Source organism: Rosa rugosa, chromosome 4, assembly GCF_958449725.1.
Source record: "Rosa rugosa chromosome 4, drRosRugo1.1, whole genome shotgun sequence".
In the NCBI taxonomy this organism is placed as follows: Eukaryota; Viridiplantae; Streptophyta; class Magnoliopsida; order Rosales; family Rosaceae; genus Rosa; species Rosa rugosa.
In genome coordinates, this window is record NC_084823.1 from 49,171,160 (window position 1) to 49,185,075 (window position 13,916).

General features: G+C 42.0%; 1 pseudogene; it reads left to right on the top strand.

The window, feature by feature from the left end:
• Nucleotides 1-9,694: 9,694 nt before the first annotated feature.
• On the top strand, nt 9,695-13,845 carry LOC133745978 (probable galactinol--sucrose galactosyltransferase 2; annotated as a pseudogene).
• The last annotated feature ends 71 nt before the right edge of the window (nt 13,846-13,916 follow it).

The following is a 13,916-nucleotide window of genomic DNA, read 5'->3' on the forward strand; positions in this document are numbered from 1 at the left end:
CTATTTTTATTTATATTGTAGTAAATAAGCGGAGTTGTGGATTTCAGGAGAAAACGATGCAAAATTGGAGCAAAATGAAATTTCGATAAAAAGACGAAAGTATCGACGTAGTCAATCGTAGTCCACAATTAATTAAATGGAAGAAAGAATTGGTAATTATGTCTTGCGGGTCACGTGGGTTGTAAGGAAGCAGCCAAGAAGCATGATTAATTAAACAACATATTTAATTGTTTTGTTTAATTAACAAAAGGAGAGCACGTGGGCTTGACAAAAGGCATAATTGATTTATTCTTCCTTCTCTTCCACATTTGGTTACCATGTGTCCCTTACCCTCTTCTGAACCAACATCAACCACTCATCAACTCATTCTCTCCTCTCTCTTGATCTATAATTCTATATATATAGCACCAACCCTATTCATTCCGGAGGAGAACCCTAGAGCTATAGCGCCGCACCAAAACAGAGGCAGCCCTTTGGGCTGCTCTCTTTCCTCTCCTCCTTCTCCATTTTCCAAATTTTTGTTAGTTTTATTTTGGAGAATTAAATAATCACTCACCCAAATCTTCAAGGATTCATCAAAGGCCTCTACCTCTACAAGATTCTCAAACTCGGATTTCAAGTGTTCAACGATTCTCCTTAACTCTTTAAGAGCCTCCAATGAAGATCATGTCCAACATGAACCGCGATAGAATCTGAAACTTGTTATAGAAACGCGTGGGCATATCTCTTCCCAATCAAGTAGTCACTTTAGTGAGCGTTTCAACCTCTTTGTAAAACGCGCTCCGTGGTCTAGAGCCACTAGACTTGGGTAAATGAAGTTCACCATGAACATTCATGTATATTCCGTATCTAGATCCCCATATAGATACGTAGTGACCACATTCGTAAGCTACATGTTCAGTTATTCGGAAACTACCAAACTGACAAGGTAGTGGAGTGCAATGACATCCATTACGAGAGAATATGTCTCATCGTAGTCGATACCAGGGCGTTTTATGAGAAGCCTTGGGCCATAAGGCGAGATTGCCATCTCTTTTTCTCATCATGCCTTCTAACGAAGACCCATTTAGCCAATAGGTTTTATGTTAGGAGGTGTTGGCATCACTGGCTCGGAAACCTTCCTCTTCGTTAGAGAATCCAACTTAACCTGGATCGCATCTTTCCATTTAGGCCAAATTTCTCTACGTTGGCATTCATTCATCAACGGAGCATGGTTCGATATCATCAGACTCAACAAACTCATGCGCAATGAAATGCGTGACTACATCATCAATTATGATGGAGTTTCTATCCCACGTTTCATGTACACTAGTGTAATTTTCATAGAGCTCTATATTCTCAGGAATAGGTTCTGACGTTGAGGCGTCCCCCAACGATAATCATAATTCGGAAGATTCTCATGCGATGGATTTTGAGTCTTGATTATCAAAGGATTGGAATGTGCCAAAGTATTTTTCGAACCCACGGGCCTCCCACGCATCCTAGCTGGGGCCATGGCCTATAACGCCAGAGTGCCACTCTCTTTGGCATTGGCGTCGTGCCTACCTCCGTGTAGGGTGGCGCTACGTCTTCTCGTAGGGACGTCCTTCCTTGCAGGCATATTTGAAGCAGATGTGTGATCTCGTCACTTTAATGGGGATCGAGATGAGACATAGTGGGGACAGACCACGATAATTCATGTCGTTCCTGCTAAACATCTGTGTTCTTATCTCCCCCAAACAACGGGAATACTGTCTCATCAAAGTGACATCCGCAAATCTAGCAGTAAGGATATCGCCTAGCAAGGGCATTAAGTGGCGGATGATTGTTGGAGTCTCAAATCCAAAGTAGTTGCCCATTTGTCTGTAAGGACCCATCACAGGGCGTTGTGGCGGCGCAATTGGCACATAAATAGCACACTTAAATATGCGTAAGTACGATACTTTTACCCAATCACTAGCTGTAACGCAGAGGTAGATTGAGTGCTAGTGGGTCGTAGACGAATTAGCATAGCTGCATGCGATACTGCATCACCCCAAGCGGATATAAAGAGATTGGTGCGCATTACCAATGTCAGAACTACCATCGTAGTCTTTTCTGCGAGACCATTTGGGTTTGTTCATGGGAATATGATGTCTAACATCAGTCCCATTGCAATAACCGCTTGGGGAGTGAGCCCGTTGGCTATTTATAGGTGCGATTTGCCCTAGGAGGGTAGAGAGTCTCTGTGACAGTAATCAAGGTGTCATTTGGCAAGGGGAACTTGGGCTATTCCATGTCCTTGAATTAATACTGATGGCCCAACCATCGTAGTCACAAAGTAATATGCTCAGAATCAAAATGGAGTCATAATGAAAAGAACTCGAAATTTTATTCATAAGCCAACGAAGTACATCATTGTCTCTTAACCATTAGGAGAATCTAATCCAAAGGCTAGCTAATGCAAAACAAAGGTAGTCGTTTGACTTGTTTCGGTAACTCCAAAATAAATATGACCAGGTGAGTAGAGAGATGTCAGTGGAGCAAAGCTCGCTTAAGTACCACTTATCTCAAAATTTTCCTAGACATCATACTCATTTTGGATGAGCCTATGTGAAGAAAAACTAAACCAATGGCATTTACTACAAAGTATATGGCAATTGCCTATTACATCTCTTTAAAAAAATAAAGACTTAAACAGAATTGGCGATCTATTGATCCCAGCCAGATTTGTGGTCTTCAACCCTTCACTCTAGATCATCTTCTTGATCTTCTTGTTCCACATAGTGAGCTTCTCTTGCTTCACAATATGCTTTGTAGGCTATGACAATTTCTTCACGAGCTCTACAAATGTGTGCCCAATGACCGGATACTCCACATCGAGAACATACATCTCTTTGCTCAGACTCCATTGATTAAGGCGCTTTGAAAGTGTCATTTAGATGGCTCTTAGTGTTGGTGGCGCCACCAACATGGCTAGAGGCGTTGCCTCCCTCTCTCTTTCCACGTTGACCTCTTCGGTTCCGTGTTCAACTATTTTGGCAGTTACCTTCCCAAGTAGAGCGATTATATGGACCAGAACGTCCAGAAGTATAATTGGATTAGGGTTTTGCTCTTGGCTCCCTTTCTTAGGGGCACGACTATAATTGGATTCCGGAATATGCTCTGTTTCCACGGATCTCGAATTATAGTTCTTCACAAGGATGTTGTCATGCTTTTCAGCGACATTCATAGCTCCAATGAGCTCATGAAACCTTGTGATCCGTCCTGCAGTAACATCGATTCGATAGTTCTTTGCATCCATCAATGCAGAGACGGGGAAGGTAGAGAGAGTCTTCTCAATCAACATCGCATCTGTGATATCTTTACCACAGAATTCCATTAAGGATTTAATGCGAAGTGCTTTCGAGTTGTAGTCAAGAACTGACTTGAAATCACAGAAGCGGAGGCTATGCCATCTCACTTCTAGGTCAGGAAGTAGGGAGTCACGGACATTGCCAAATCTTTCTTCGAGTGAGACCCATAGCCTTCTGGGGTCTTCTTCATTCATACACTCGTACTAGAGCGAATCATCCATATGACGAGTCATTAGGATGATGGCTTTTGCCTTATTTGCCCCTAAGGATGCTCTATTTGCTTCCAAAGCTTGAGCTTGATCAACAGTTAGCACGTCCTGGTTAGGCTCGAGAATCGTATCCAGGATTCCATCGGCCTTGAGATGCTGGCGGACATCACGAACCCACCTGTGATATCCAGAGCCAGTTGTTCCCAATGGAGAAAAGTCCAATTTGTTCAGGTTACTCATCCTGAAAGAGAACAAGAAAATGGTTAGTTTCAGAGTGGAAAAAGCTACCACGAAAACATATAAAATTTATGAGCGTAATCGCTTCCACAAAATTCAATTCCAAGAGGTACTGGATTAGATCGAAACAATGACGAAAGTGATCGATCATAAATTCTCTACAAACTCTAAGTTTGGAGATCTCAACAAGCTCTAAGCTTGGAGTGAGCACGAACCAACACAGTTCGGCTTAATTAGGTCTCCCCTATGATGAAGAAAGGAGGGGTAGAAGAAGGGAGTTTGCAAGTCCCCGAAAAAAGAAGAGAAATTGAAATAAAAACTCAAAAACGGAACTTTTAGAAAAAAAAATACCTTGAAATAGGTTGACGAAAAATTTGGCCGGAAAAGTCGCTGGAAAGTGGCCTGAAAATGTCGTCGGAAGTTGCCGGAAGTCGTTGACTGGAGGGTTCACCGAGTTGTTGACGTGGCAGATCTGCTAACTTGGCTGATGACGTGGCGGATCTGATGTCAATGGGCCAGTGGCAGTGGGCTTTGACTCCTTCTGGGCCATTGACCTTTGGGCTTTGACTTCTTCTGGGCTTCTCCTTCCTTTTTTTTTTTTTTTTCTTTTCTTCTTCTGTCGGTTCAAGGGTGCAGAAGCTTAGGTGGCCGGTTCACATATTTTTAGGCCGGTTCCGGGGAAAATTTTTTCTGTTCCCGGACTCTTGGATTGACTGCTGGAAAACTTTTGTAGCAATTAGAGGTTTGGAAGGTGGTGAACCGGTGGAGTATTTGCTGCGGGTGGTTTGGAGCTTCCGGTGGCCGGTTCGGTAGGTTTCCGGCCGGTTCTGGACTCCTCGAATGGCGGGCTTCAAGATGTGCGGCAGGGGCCGGAAGGGTTTCAAGGTTTTGTATTCGGATTTAGGGTTTTGGCTATTAGGTTTTAGGATTAGGGCGTCGTGCACTCGTGCTGATAACATGTTTAAGGAAAACTGAAATTGGAAGAGAATTGAGTCGTGTATTCATTAATAATAGGGGTCTCTTTATATAGAGGATTACAAGACATAGAATCAGAGTTGTACAAGGAAATATAATCGTACAATTAATCGGATATCTATATCTCTAATTCAAAACCCTATTACAACTAGGTCAAGTAACCTAGAGTTTGGGCTAGACACATATTCTAGATTTACTTGAACATGCACATATTTTATTTTTGATTTTTTTTTGTTAAATTTCTTTGTTTTTCTTTTATTTGTGAATTGACCATTTCGTCTTTCTCAAATATTTCAGTTCAAATGTTTTTTAATATTTGAGGGATATTTTGGTAAAATTTTTCTGTTTTGGCTGACTAACTCTCTTATCTTAATATAATAGTATAGATATTTGCATATCATCAGAGAGTGTTACATCAATTCTTATATTCTTTTTAGGACTAAATACTTGTTACTTCTCAAACTTTTCCCTGAAAAACAGTTTAGTCCCTCGGCTTTTAAATTAAACTGGATAGTCCTTATTTTTTGCAAATCTCACACAACTGGTCCAAAATGACATTTATACCCCTCACTTCCTTTTTCTATTCTCTCTCTCTCTCTCTCTCGCTCACCAACGGTGACCCGCCTCTTCTTCCTCTTCTCTTCCACAGCGACGGCCCCGCCCCATTCTCCGATGGGCCACTCCACCCAAAACGACGCATTCCTCACCGCCAAGCCCCCGCCCAATTACGTTGCCGGGCTCGGATTTTGATCTGTCCAGGGCTCCGATTGAAGTCGATTAGGTTGATTGAGGTCCAAGGCTCCGAGAGCCGCGAGTATGGGATCGAAGCTAGGAATGGAACTCGGTAGAGGTACGCTTGTTGGAAATGGGATCGGAGCTGGGTGGAGATGGTGGACTTGGTCTCTGAGGTTTGGTTGAGTTGGGCAGAGTGGTGTGACGAAGCTGTGCTGCGTGTACGCATGCCTGTTGTGTCTGGGGTTGCTATGCTTGCCTGGCTGCTACGTTGGGCTCGCATGGATGCCGCGCTCCTACGCTGGGCAAACGACGTCGTTCAAGACGCCGGTGTGGAGAAACTCAACCAGACGGCCGAAGTGGACGGAGGAGATGTTGAGGTCGAGGGAGAGATCTCCTCTGGTTCAACGGCGCCAGAAAGTTGGTCTTGGCCTTGTTGCCGCGGAGAGACCTAGCAACGCCGTCGTAGATGAGAGCTGCCTCCTCCGGAGGGAGATGGAGAGAGGGAGAGAGAGAGAGAGGGAGAGCGAGGGAGGGAGGGAGAGAGAGAGAGAGAGTTAAGCAGAAAACGTAAAATAAAATAAAAAAAGAGAGAAAAATAAAATATATATATAAAAAAAGGAAGTGAGGGGTATAATAGTCATTTTGGACCTGTTGTGTTAGATTTGCAAAGAATACGGACTATCCAGTTTAATTTAAAAGGCGAGAGACTAAACTGTTTTTCAGGGAAAAGTTTGAGGAGTAACAAGTATTAATTTAGTCCTTTTTATTTAGGTATTTCTCTTTCTTGACTCAATTAAAATTGTCATCTATATATGTTAAAATCCATATATACATGTTCATCAGCCTAAACCTTAAAAAATAAAACATATATAAACATCAAATACCTCTTGAGAAGGAATTAACCAAACAGCTCTACAATGATTCAAATATGCATACATATGTATGTGTATTACAAATATTTGAATGATTCAAATACTTATAATTTTGGTATCATCCTATTATTTTGGATATGCATACCTATCACGAGCCTAAACCCCTTATTACAATAAGCATCTAGAGAACATCCTAAAATACTATATCACGAGTCTCTACCAAATAACTGTATTCAACAAGGCACGAATTAGCAAAGAGCGCTCTACTAGAGATTCTATTTGCTTTGACATAGCGGTGACATAACAGAAAGATAACTCGATTACAACGTAACATAATTACCATACGCACAGCTTTCCTACTATGTTGCCGCCAGAGGATAACCCCGACAACACTTCGTCTCACCCTGCCACTAGGAGGTAGCGACCATTTGACAAAAAAGGGAGCTCGCCGCCTACCTAGAGCAGACAAGGCACTTTGAGTGCATACACAGGCAGTTAGCCCGACTAGCCCTACAAAATACATGTAGGGACTTATTATACGCCAAAGGCGCAACAACACTAGCCAACTAAAACAAATAAAACTGAAATAGAAATAAAATAAACCAGCCCAGGCAGGGCCCAATACGAGGGCCTAAACCTAAGCCTCTGCCAAAGAAACAGGAAGTGCAGCGACCACCAGCCAATCATGGCCCAAGCCCAGCATGGCCACCTCAGCGCAACTGCCCACTGCGCCGCACGGCCACTGCCACCGGACCGCCGCCACCATCGTACCACCAACCATGTCACACCATTAAAGAGCGCCACCAATCCACATCCATCCCATCCCCATCTCAGATCCCATAGACCCAAACCGGATCAGGTCATTCCGATCCGATCGGACTCCAAAGGATCCCAGCCCCGCCAACAAAAGCCTACTCCGCCGGACCACCGCCACCATCGCACCACCATCCCTGTCACGCCACTGATGAGCGCCACCCCTCCCAATCCATCCCCTCCCCATCTCGGATCTCTGAGACACAAACCAGATTGGACAATTCCAATCCGATTGGATTCCAAACAATCCCAGCCATGCCGATAGAAGCTTGTCGCCACCGGCCGGCCTCAGACCTTGCACACCAACCCAATCCTCCAACCAGACCAGCGAGGAACCATCCAAGACACGCCAACCACCACAACCTTCCGTTTCCTCAACACAGTACCAGCCACCGTAATCTCCCCAAATAGACTGAGATGGCAACGATCGAGGATTCTAAGCCTCACAGAAGACCCAATTTGGGTCAATATGGCTCGTCCGATGACGGCGCCGTAAGGGCGCGCCGCCAGACTAGAAGAGGGAAATGGTTTTTTTTTTTTGTTCGCAGTGAGAGGAAATTTTTTGCTATAAAGTTTTATTGGAAGGCAATAAAGTTTTATCACTCCGTAATTGAATAAACTTTTATTGTCCCCCAATAAAAAGTTTTGAATCGATGTAATCTTTTTATCTCTTTCCTCAATCAAAGTTTTATTTATCTAATTTTAGGGAGATTAGTCACTTTTCCCCAATAAACTTTATTGTCCACCAATAAAACCTAATAAACTTTTATTGCCTCCCCCCCCCCCCCCAATAAAGTTTATTGGTTTTTATTAGGGGTAATAAAAGTCATCGGTGACGTATGAGATCCCCGACGACCTCTTTGGAGACCTCCAGAGAAATCCGGCAACCGGTTACCGGAGTTTGAAGTCCGGTGAAGTCTCCGATGACTTTTTTCTCTTCCACTCTCTCTCTATGAGACAAAAGGAGAGAGTGCAAAACTATCCAAAAAATAATTAAAAAAACTTAATTGGGTAGTAAGGTAAAAAGTATGTAATTTGTTGGGTAAGTGGGCAATGTTATATGATGTTGGGGTAAATGGAGTTAAAGTAGTTAAAATTTTGGTAAAGATACATTTTTCCTTTATTAAAAGAAAAAAGATTGACTATAAATAACAAGGGTTAAGATCACCTAATAGCAATGCTCTAAAAATCACCAAGCGGTGGGGAGGGACCTAGCATCTAGGCGCTTTCATTTAATTTTATTATACAACATATAAACAAGTGCAATTAAAACTAAGAATTATACTTAGTAATATGATTGACTGAAAACATAAAAGAAAAGGTAAGTATATATTGAGTACTTACAAATAAAATGTCATTTTTTAAGTATTAATTTACCCTTAAAAAATATTTAATTAGTTTTTAAACTCACTCAGAGAGATTTTTAAAATATTGTTTAATAGGTGCTGAGTCACTAACAGCGCAGGTACATAAAAAAAATTGAAGTTTTTTCATTAGAGCAAGTGCACCCGTAGTCAAGAAAAGGCAAAGTCGAGAAGTCGAGAATTCGACCAGTCAAGTTACTATTCACTGCCACTGGACATGGGTTTACACCCGTTGTTTTTATTGCCCGGTCAACACTGTTCATTATTATATAATTTTAGGGGGGTCTCGAAAATTGACTTTTTACACATACATAATTTGGGAAAGCTTCCTTCATGAAAGTTATAGAGATCGTCGATACGAGTTCGTGCATATGTGGAATGCAAAAATCGGACTTTGTATGAATTTATTATGAATTTTTGAAATCTGAAAATTTTCTATAAATAGAAAAAAAAATTCTATTTTATTTCAAAGGACGAAATTTTTTCTTATTTTCATTTCCCCCCCCTCCCCCTCTGGTCTCTCTCTCTCGCGCGCCCCCAGAACTGGCGGGTTTCGTCCGACCCGACCCGAATTTTTCTCCGGCCTCCATCTTCCTCCGGCCAAGGACCCGGCCACCCCCGAAGTCGCCTCACCTCGTCCGGCCGCTCTGTGGCCTCAAACCGCCCAGACGCTGCCCCTAGGCCGAGATCGCAGCAACCCAGGCGGAGATCGCAGCAACCCAGGCCGAGATCGAAGCAACCCAGGCTCTGTGACGTCAGCCATGTTCTCTCCCCTTCCAACGTGGCAGCTGGGCTTCTCCTTCGACTGGTCAAGAAATTAGTCAGGGCTTTGCCCTTTTTCTTCCCCTCGGTCATCCCAAGCCAAGTTTTGGCTGGGCAAAAACCAACCGGTGGAGGGATGAATCTCTACATGCCCGGTCACCACGTCATAATTCCATGCTTTTGCCCGGTCAATACCAGACCGGTGCACTTGCTCTTACATGCAAAACTCGCACAACACTAGCTAAGCTATCACTAAAGAGGGACACGTAACACGTTATATACAGACATACAGTTGCCACCAAGAAGATAGCACCAAGCTCAGAAGCTCAACATAATTCATTCAAAAAAATAAAAAATTGTACGTTTGAACTTGATGAGCAATCTAGATTGATTTTTCATTCTTGAAGTCCTTACAAAATTGATGGTCTACGTTCGGTGCGGTTCAGCGGTGCTCCAATGTGCCCTCATGTATAAAACCAGCTAAAGAATCGGGACATATGATCAAAGTTTGTGAACCGCCAAAGTCAAGCAAAGATGACTATGACCTCTACCGAGCCAAGCAGCAGAGATGGTTGCTTCATGGTCCGTGACAATGCCCTTCTGACACGTTTCCCGGCCAACATCACCGTCACTCCGGCCACTGGTGAATCAGCTTTCATCGGAGCCACCTCTGAAAACCGTAGCTCTCGCCATGTCTTCTCCCTCGGACTTCTTGAGTATGTATAGTGTGGCCTAGCTGGTTAACACTTCCAGTTTCGGTTTTAAGAGAGTGATTCATGTGCTACTTTATTTCTCCATGTCTTCAAGGTTGAGTAGGGTTTTACTTTTTGTAGTACGATTGTATTTTTCGTGAGGTTTACTGAGTCGTACTTGTATTCTGCTCTGTTCGATCATCAGCAATATATTGTGTCCATTTCAATGGACTTTTCTACATAGAAAATATTTTGTTGCAGGGGATACAAGTTTATGTGCCTGTTCAGATTCAAAATCTGGTGGATGATACCGAGTTTTGGGGATTCTGGATGTGATGTTCCGGCAGAGACTCAAATGATTCTCTTGGAAGCAACGCAAACGTCGAGAAGTAGTAGTATTCCCGACAAAAATGGGTTCTCATCTGAGTCTGAGGAGCCAACAAGTGCTGAGAACAAAAGCACTTTCTACATTCTGCTATTGCCGGTCTTGGATGGAGCATTCAGGGCTACTTTGCAAGGCAACACTGTTAATGAGCTTGAGTTTTGCGTTGAAAGCGGTCCGGTTTTACTTTGATTTTGTGTAAACTTTGTTGGCGTAGGTCATGTGGTTTAGGCATTTAGCATTTTGGCTGTGATTTTTTATCGTATTCGAATTTGATGGGTTTTTTTGACTCAGGGGACCGTGAAGTTCAAACCTCACGAGTAACTGAAGCAGTATTTGTGAATTCAGGAGATGACCCATATAAGCTCATTAGGGACTCTATTAAGTATGTTTTGTAAATTCTCAGATCACTTCAGCATTAATGTAACATATATAGGGATGGTTGATGGTTCATTATATTTTTGACTACTTTCTTAACGCAGGATTCTTGCCAAGCACAAAGGTACATTCAATCATTTAGAAGACAAGAAGGTAATTAAATTGGGCCAGATATATATTAACAATTTCATGAATAACCATGCAAGCTGAATAGCTTGCTAGACTTATTGTTCTTTAAATAATAGCAGATACCAGCACATGTAGACTGGTTTGGATGGAACACATGGGATGCATTTTATAATGACGTTGATCCGGAAGGAATCGTGCTTGGACTCAAAAGGTTTGCATTAATTCTGTCAAGTGAAATTTCCTCTCTTAGACTATGATTAGTCTAAATATCTACTTTTCTGTTGCAGTCTTTCCGAAGGAGGGTGCCCCCCGAAATGTTTGTACATCGATGAAGGATGGCAGACTAAAGTAATTGAAAATGAAACTGAACTACCAAATACAGCGAAGTAAGACTTTTCGTGTTATAATTCATGATTTACCTGTTTGATGATCCTGATTGCCTTCTCTGAATCAATTGATCATCTCATTTGCCTCAAATGCATAGGTTTGTGGCCAGGTTGGCAAGCTTAGAAGAAAATGATAGGTTCAAGGGCTACCCCTCGGGAAAGTCATCATTTCCTAATCTCCGCGAGTTTGTGAAAACCATCAAAGAGGAGCATGGACTCAAGTACGTAAATTCCTTGATCTAACATTTTATTTCCTGTATTAGTTGGTTATACATTACAAGTATTGCTAGTGCAGGTTAGTATATGCATGGCACGCTTTACTTGGTTCATGGGGAGGGCTACTGCCAACATCTGAAACACTGAGGAAATACAATCCCCAAATCAAATCCATAGTTCAGTCTCCTGGTAACAAGAGTAACGTCATATGTGGAACCCTCGATCCAATGGAGAAACATGGGATCTGAATGATTGACCCTTCGATGATTTATAGATTTTACGATGATCTACATAGCTACCTTGCAAATTGCAATATAGACGGAGTGAAGGTGGATATACACAATGAAGTGGAACTCCTTGCTTCTGGTTATGGAGGCCAGGTTGCATTGATGAGGCATTTCCAAGAAGCCCTCGAGGAATCTGTCATGAGAAACTTTGGCAGCAATAACCTTATTTGTTCCATGAGTCTAAGCAATGACTACATTTACAGGTTAAACTTAGCTAGATTATTTCCATTAGCCAACAATTGGAGATCATATTTTAATTGATGAGTTATATATGTTGCTTTGATCAGCTCAAAGAAGAGTGCAGCTTCAAGAGTGTCAGAGGACTTCATGCCACTAGAGAAAACATTTCAGACCCTACAAGTTGCTGCAGTAGCTTTTAACAGTCTTCTTATGGGAGAGATTGTTGTACCAGATTGGGACATGTTCTTTGTAATCCAATCAATTCTATTATTTAGCATCATATCTTGAATTTACTTATCCAACTCACTTCAACAGCCGTAGATTCATTTTTCTATACTCTTAATATGAGTAGCTCGATCTTCCTTATTTCTTAGTGTCTTTATTCTTATTTTAGAGCGACCACTACACCCGGGAGTTCCATGCTGCAGCCAGAGCATTGGGTGGATGTCCAGTATATGTAAGGTCAGTATCAACATGTTAGCTTGCTATAGATTGTTAGCCTATTTCCTGATGATTTAAGCATTTGGGGTCGAGACTTCTAACTAAACAGACTATACCTCACTTCTAAGTAAACAAATCATACCTCACCTGTCCTTGAACATGTACAGTGACAAGCCTGGCAGCCATAATTTCAATGTCCTCAAAAAGCTTGTACTGCCTGATGGCTCTATTCTGAGAGCTAGATTCGCTGGCCGGCCTACTAGGGACTGCTTATTCAGTGACCCTGTGGTCGATGGAAAAAGGTAATATGCTTGCTCACCTAACTGCTAGAAGAATTTTTTTCAACAATACCAACTAATATTTCCGACTTTGGTTCATTTATTGCAGTCTGCTGAAGATTTGGAATCTAAACAAGGTATCAGGAGTTATTGGTGTTTTCAATTGCCAAAGAGCCGGAAAGTGGCCACCAATTGAAGGTGCTCAATATGTGCCTCCCTCCGAATCTGCACCGCCTCTTATAGGCCTTGTCAGCCCCATAGATATTAATATGCTTGAAGATGTTGCAAATGAAAGTTGGGGAGGAGGATGTGCAGTATATGCATACCATTCAGGTCACCCTATACCATCTTTTTTATTATGAAACTTTCCTCTTAACAAAATCCACACTTAACATCTTGCTTAATGCAGGTACTCTTTCTGTAATGCCAAAGAAAGACCATTTTGAAGTATCCTTGGATGTGCTAGAATGTGAAGTTTTCACCATATCTCCTATTATGGTGAGTGTCCCCTTTTCTCTATTAGGTTACTCAACTCTCAATACTTCTCAATGCTTTTCGAAGTGGTATGAAGATCTAAATGAGTGCTAATGTAACAGGTTTTTGGTGACAACCTTCAATTTGCCCCAATAGGGTTGCTTGATATGTACAATTCAGGAGGAGCACTTGAATCTCTAGATGTCAGCAACAATGATCTGTTCGACTGTGTTGTGAAGGTTCGAGTCAGAGGATGTGGTCGATTTGGAGCCTACTCAAACAAAAAACCAAAGTCTTGTCTGGTGGACAAGAAAGAGGAGTTTATAGTCTACAATGCTAATAATGGTTTGTTGGTACTTAAACTTCAAGGCGATTGCAAAGTAAAAGAGATTGAGTTCATGTACTGAGATTTCTGTACAGCAACTGGAGAGGGAGCTCCCAGCTTTGTTCCATGAAATTCAGTTGAAGCAAGGAAGGAATGTTCCTTGACCTGTACATAGTGTTGTGCTTTTAACGTACAGTTTGAGTGTCCTATACAGAGATATAGTCGACATAAGCTTAATGTTTCTATCTTCTATGCCATGGGATAACCCCAGTGTTGTTCTTGATGCACCAGACCATGTAATACAAATAGCATTTACAAGGAAATTTCAATACAAATAAATGGAGCATATGAATGAGGAAGGAAGGAGATCTCCCAAAAGTAAAAAAAAAAGAAAAAAGTTTGCTAGTTAGACCAATGGAGTTTATTGTATTTTCTTTTGAAGATTTGTTTCACTTCAGTAAGTTATT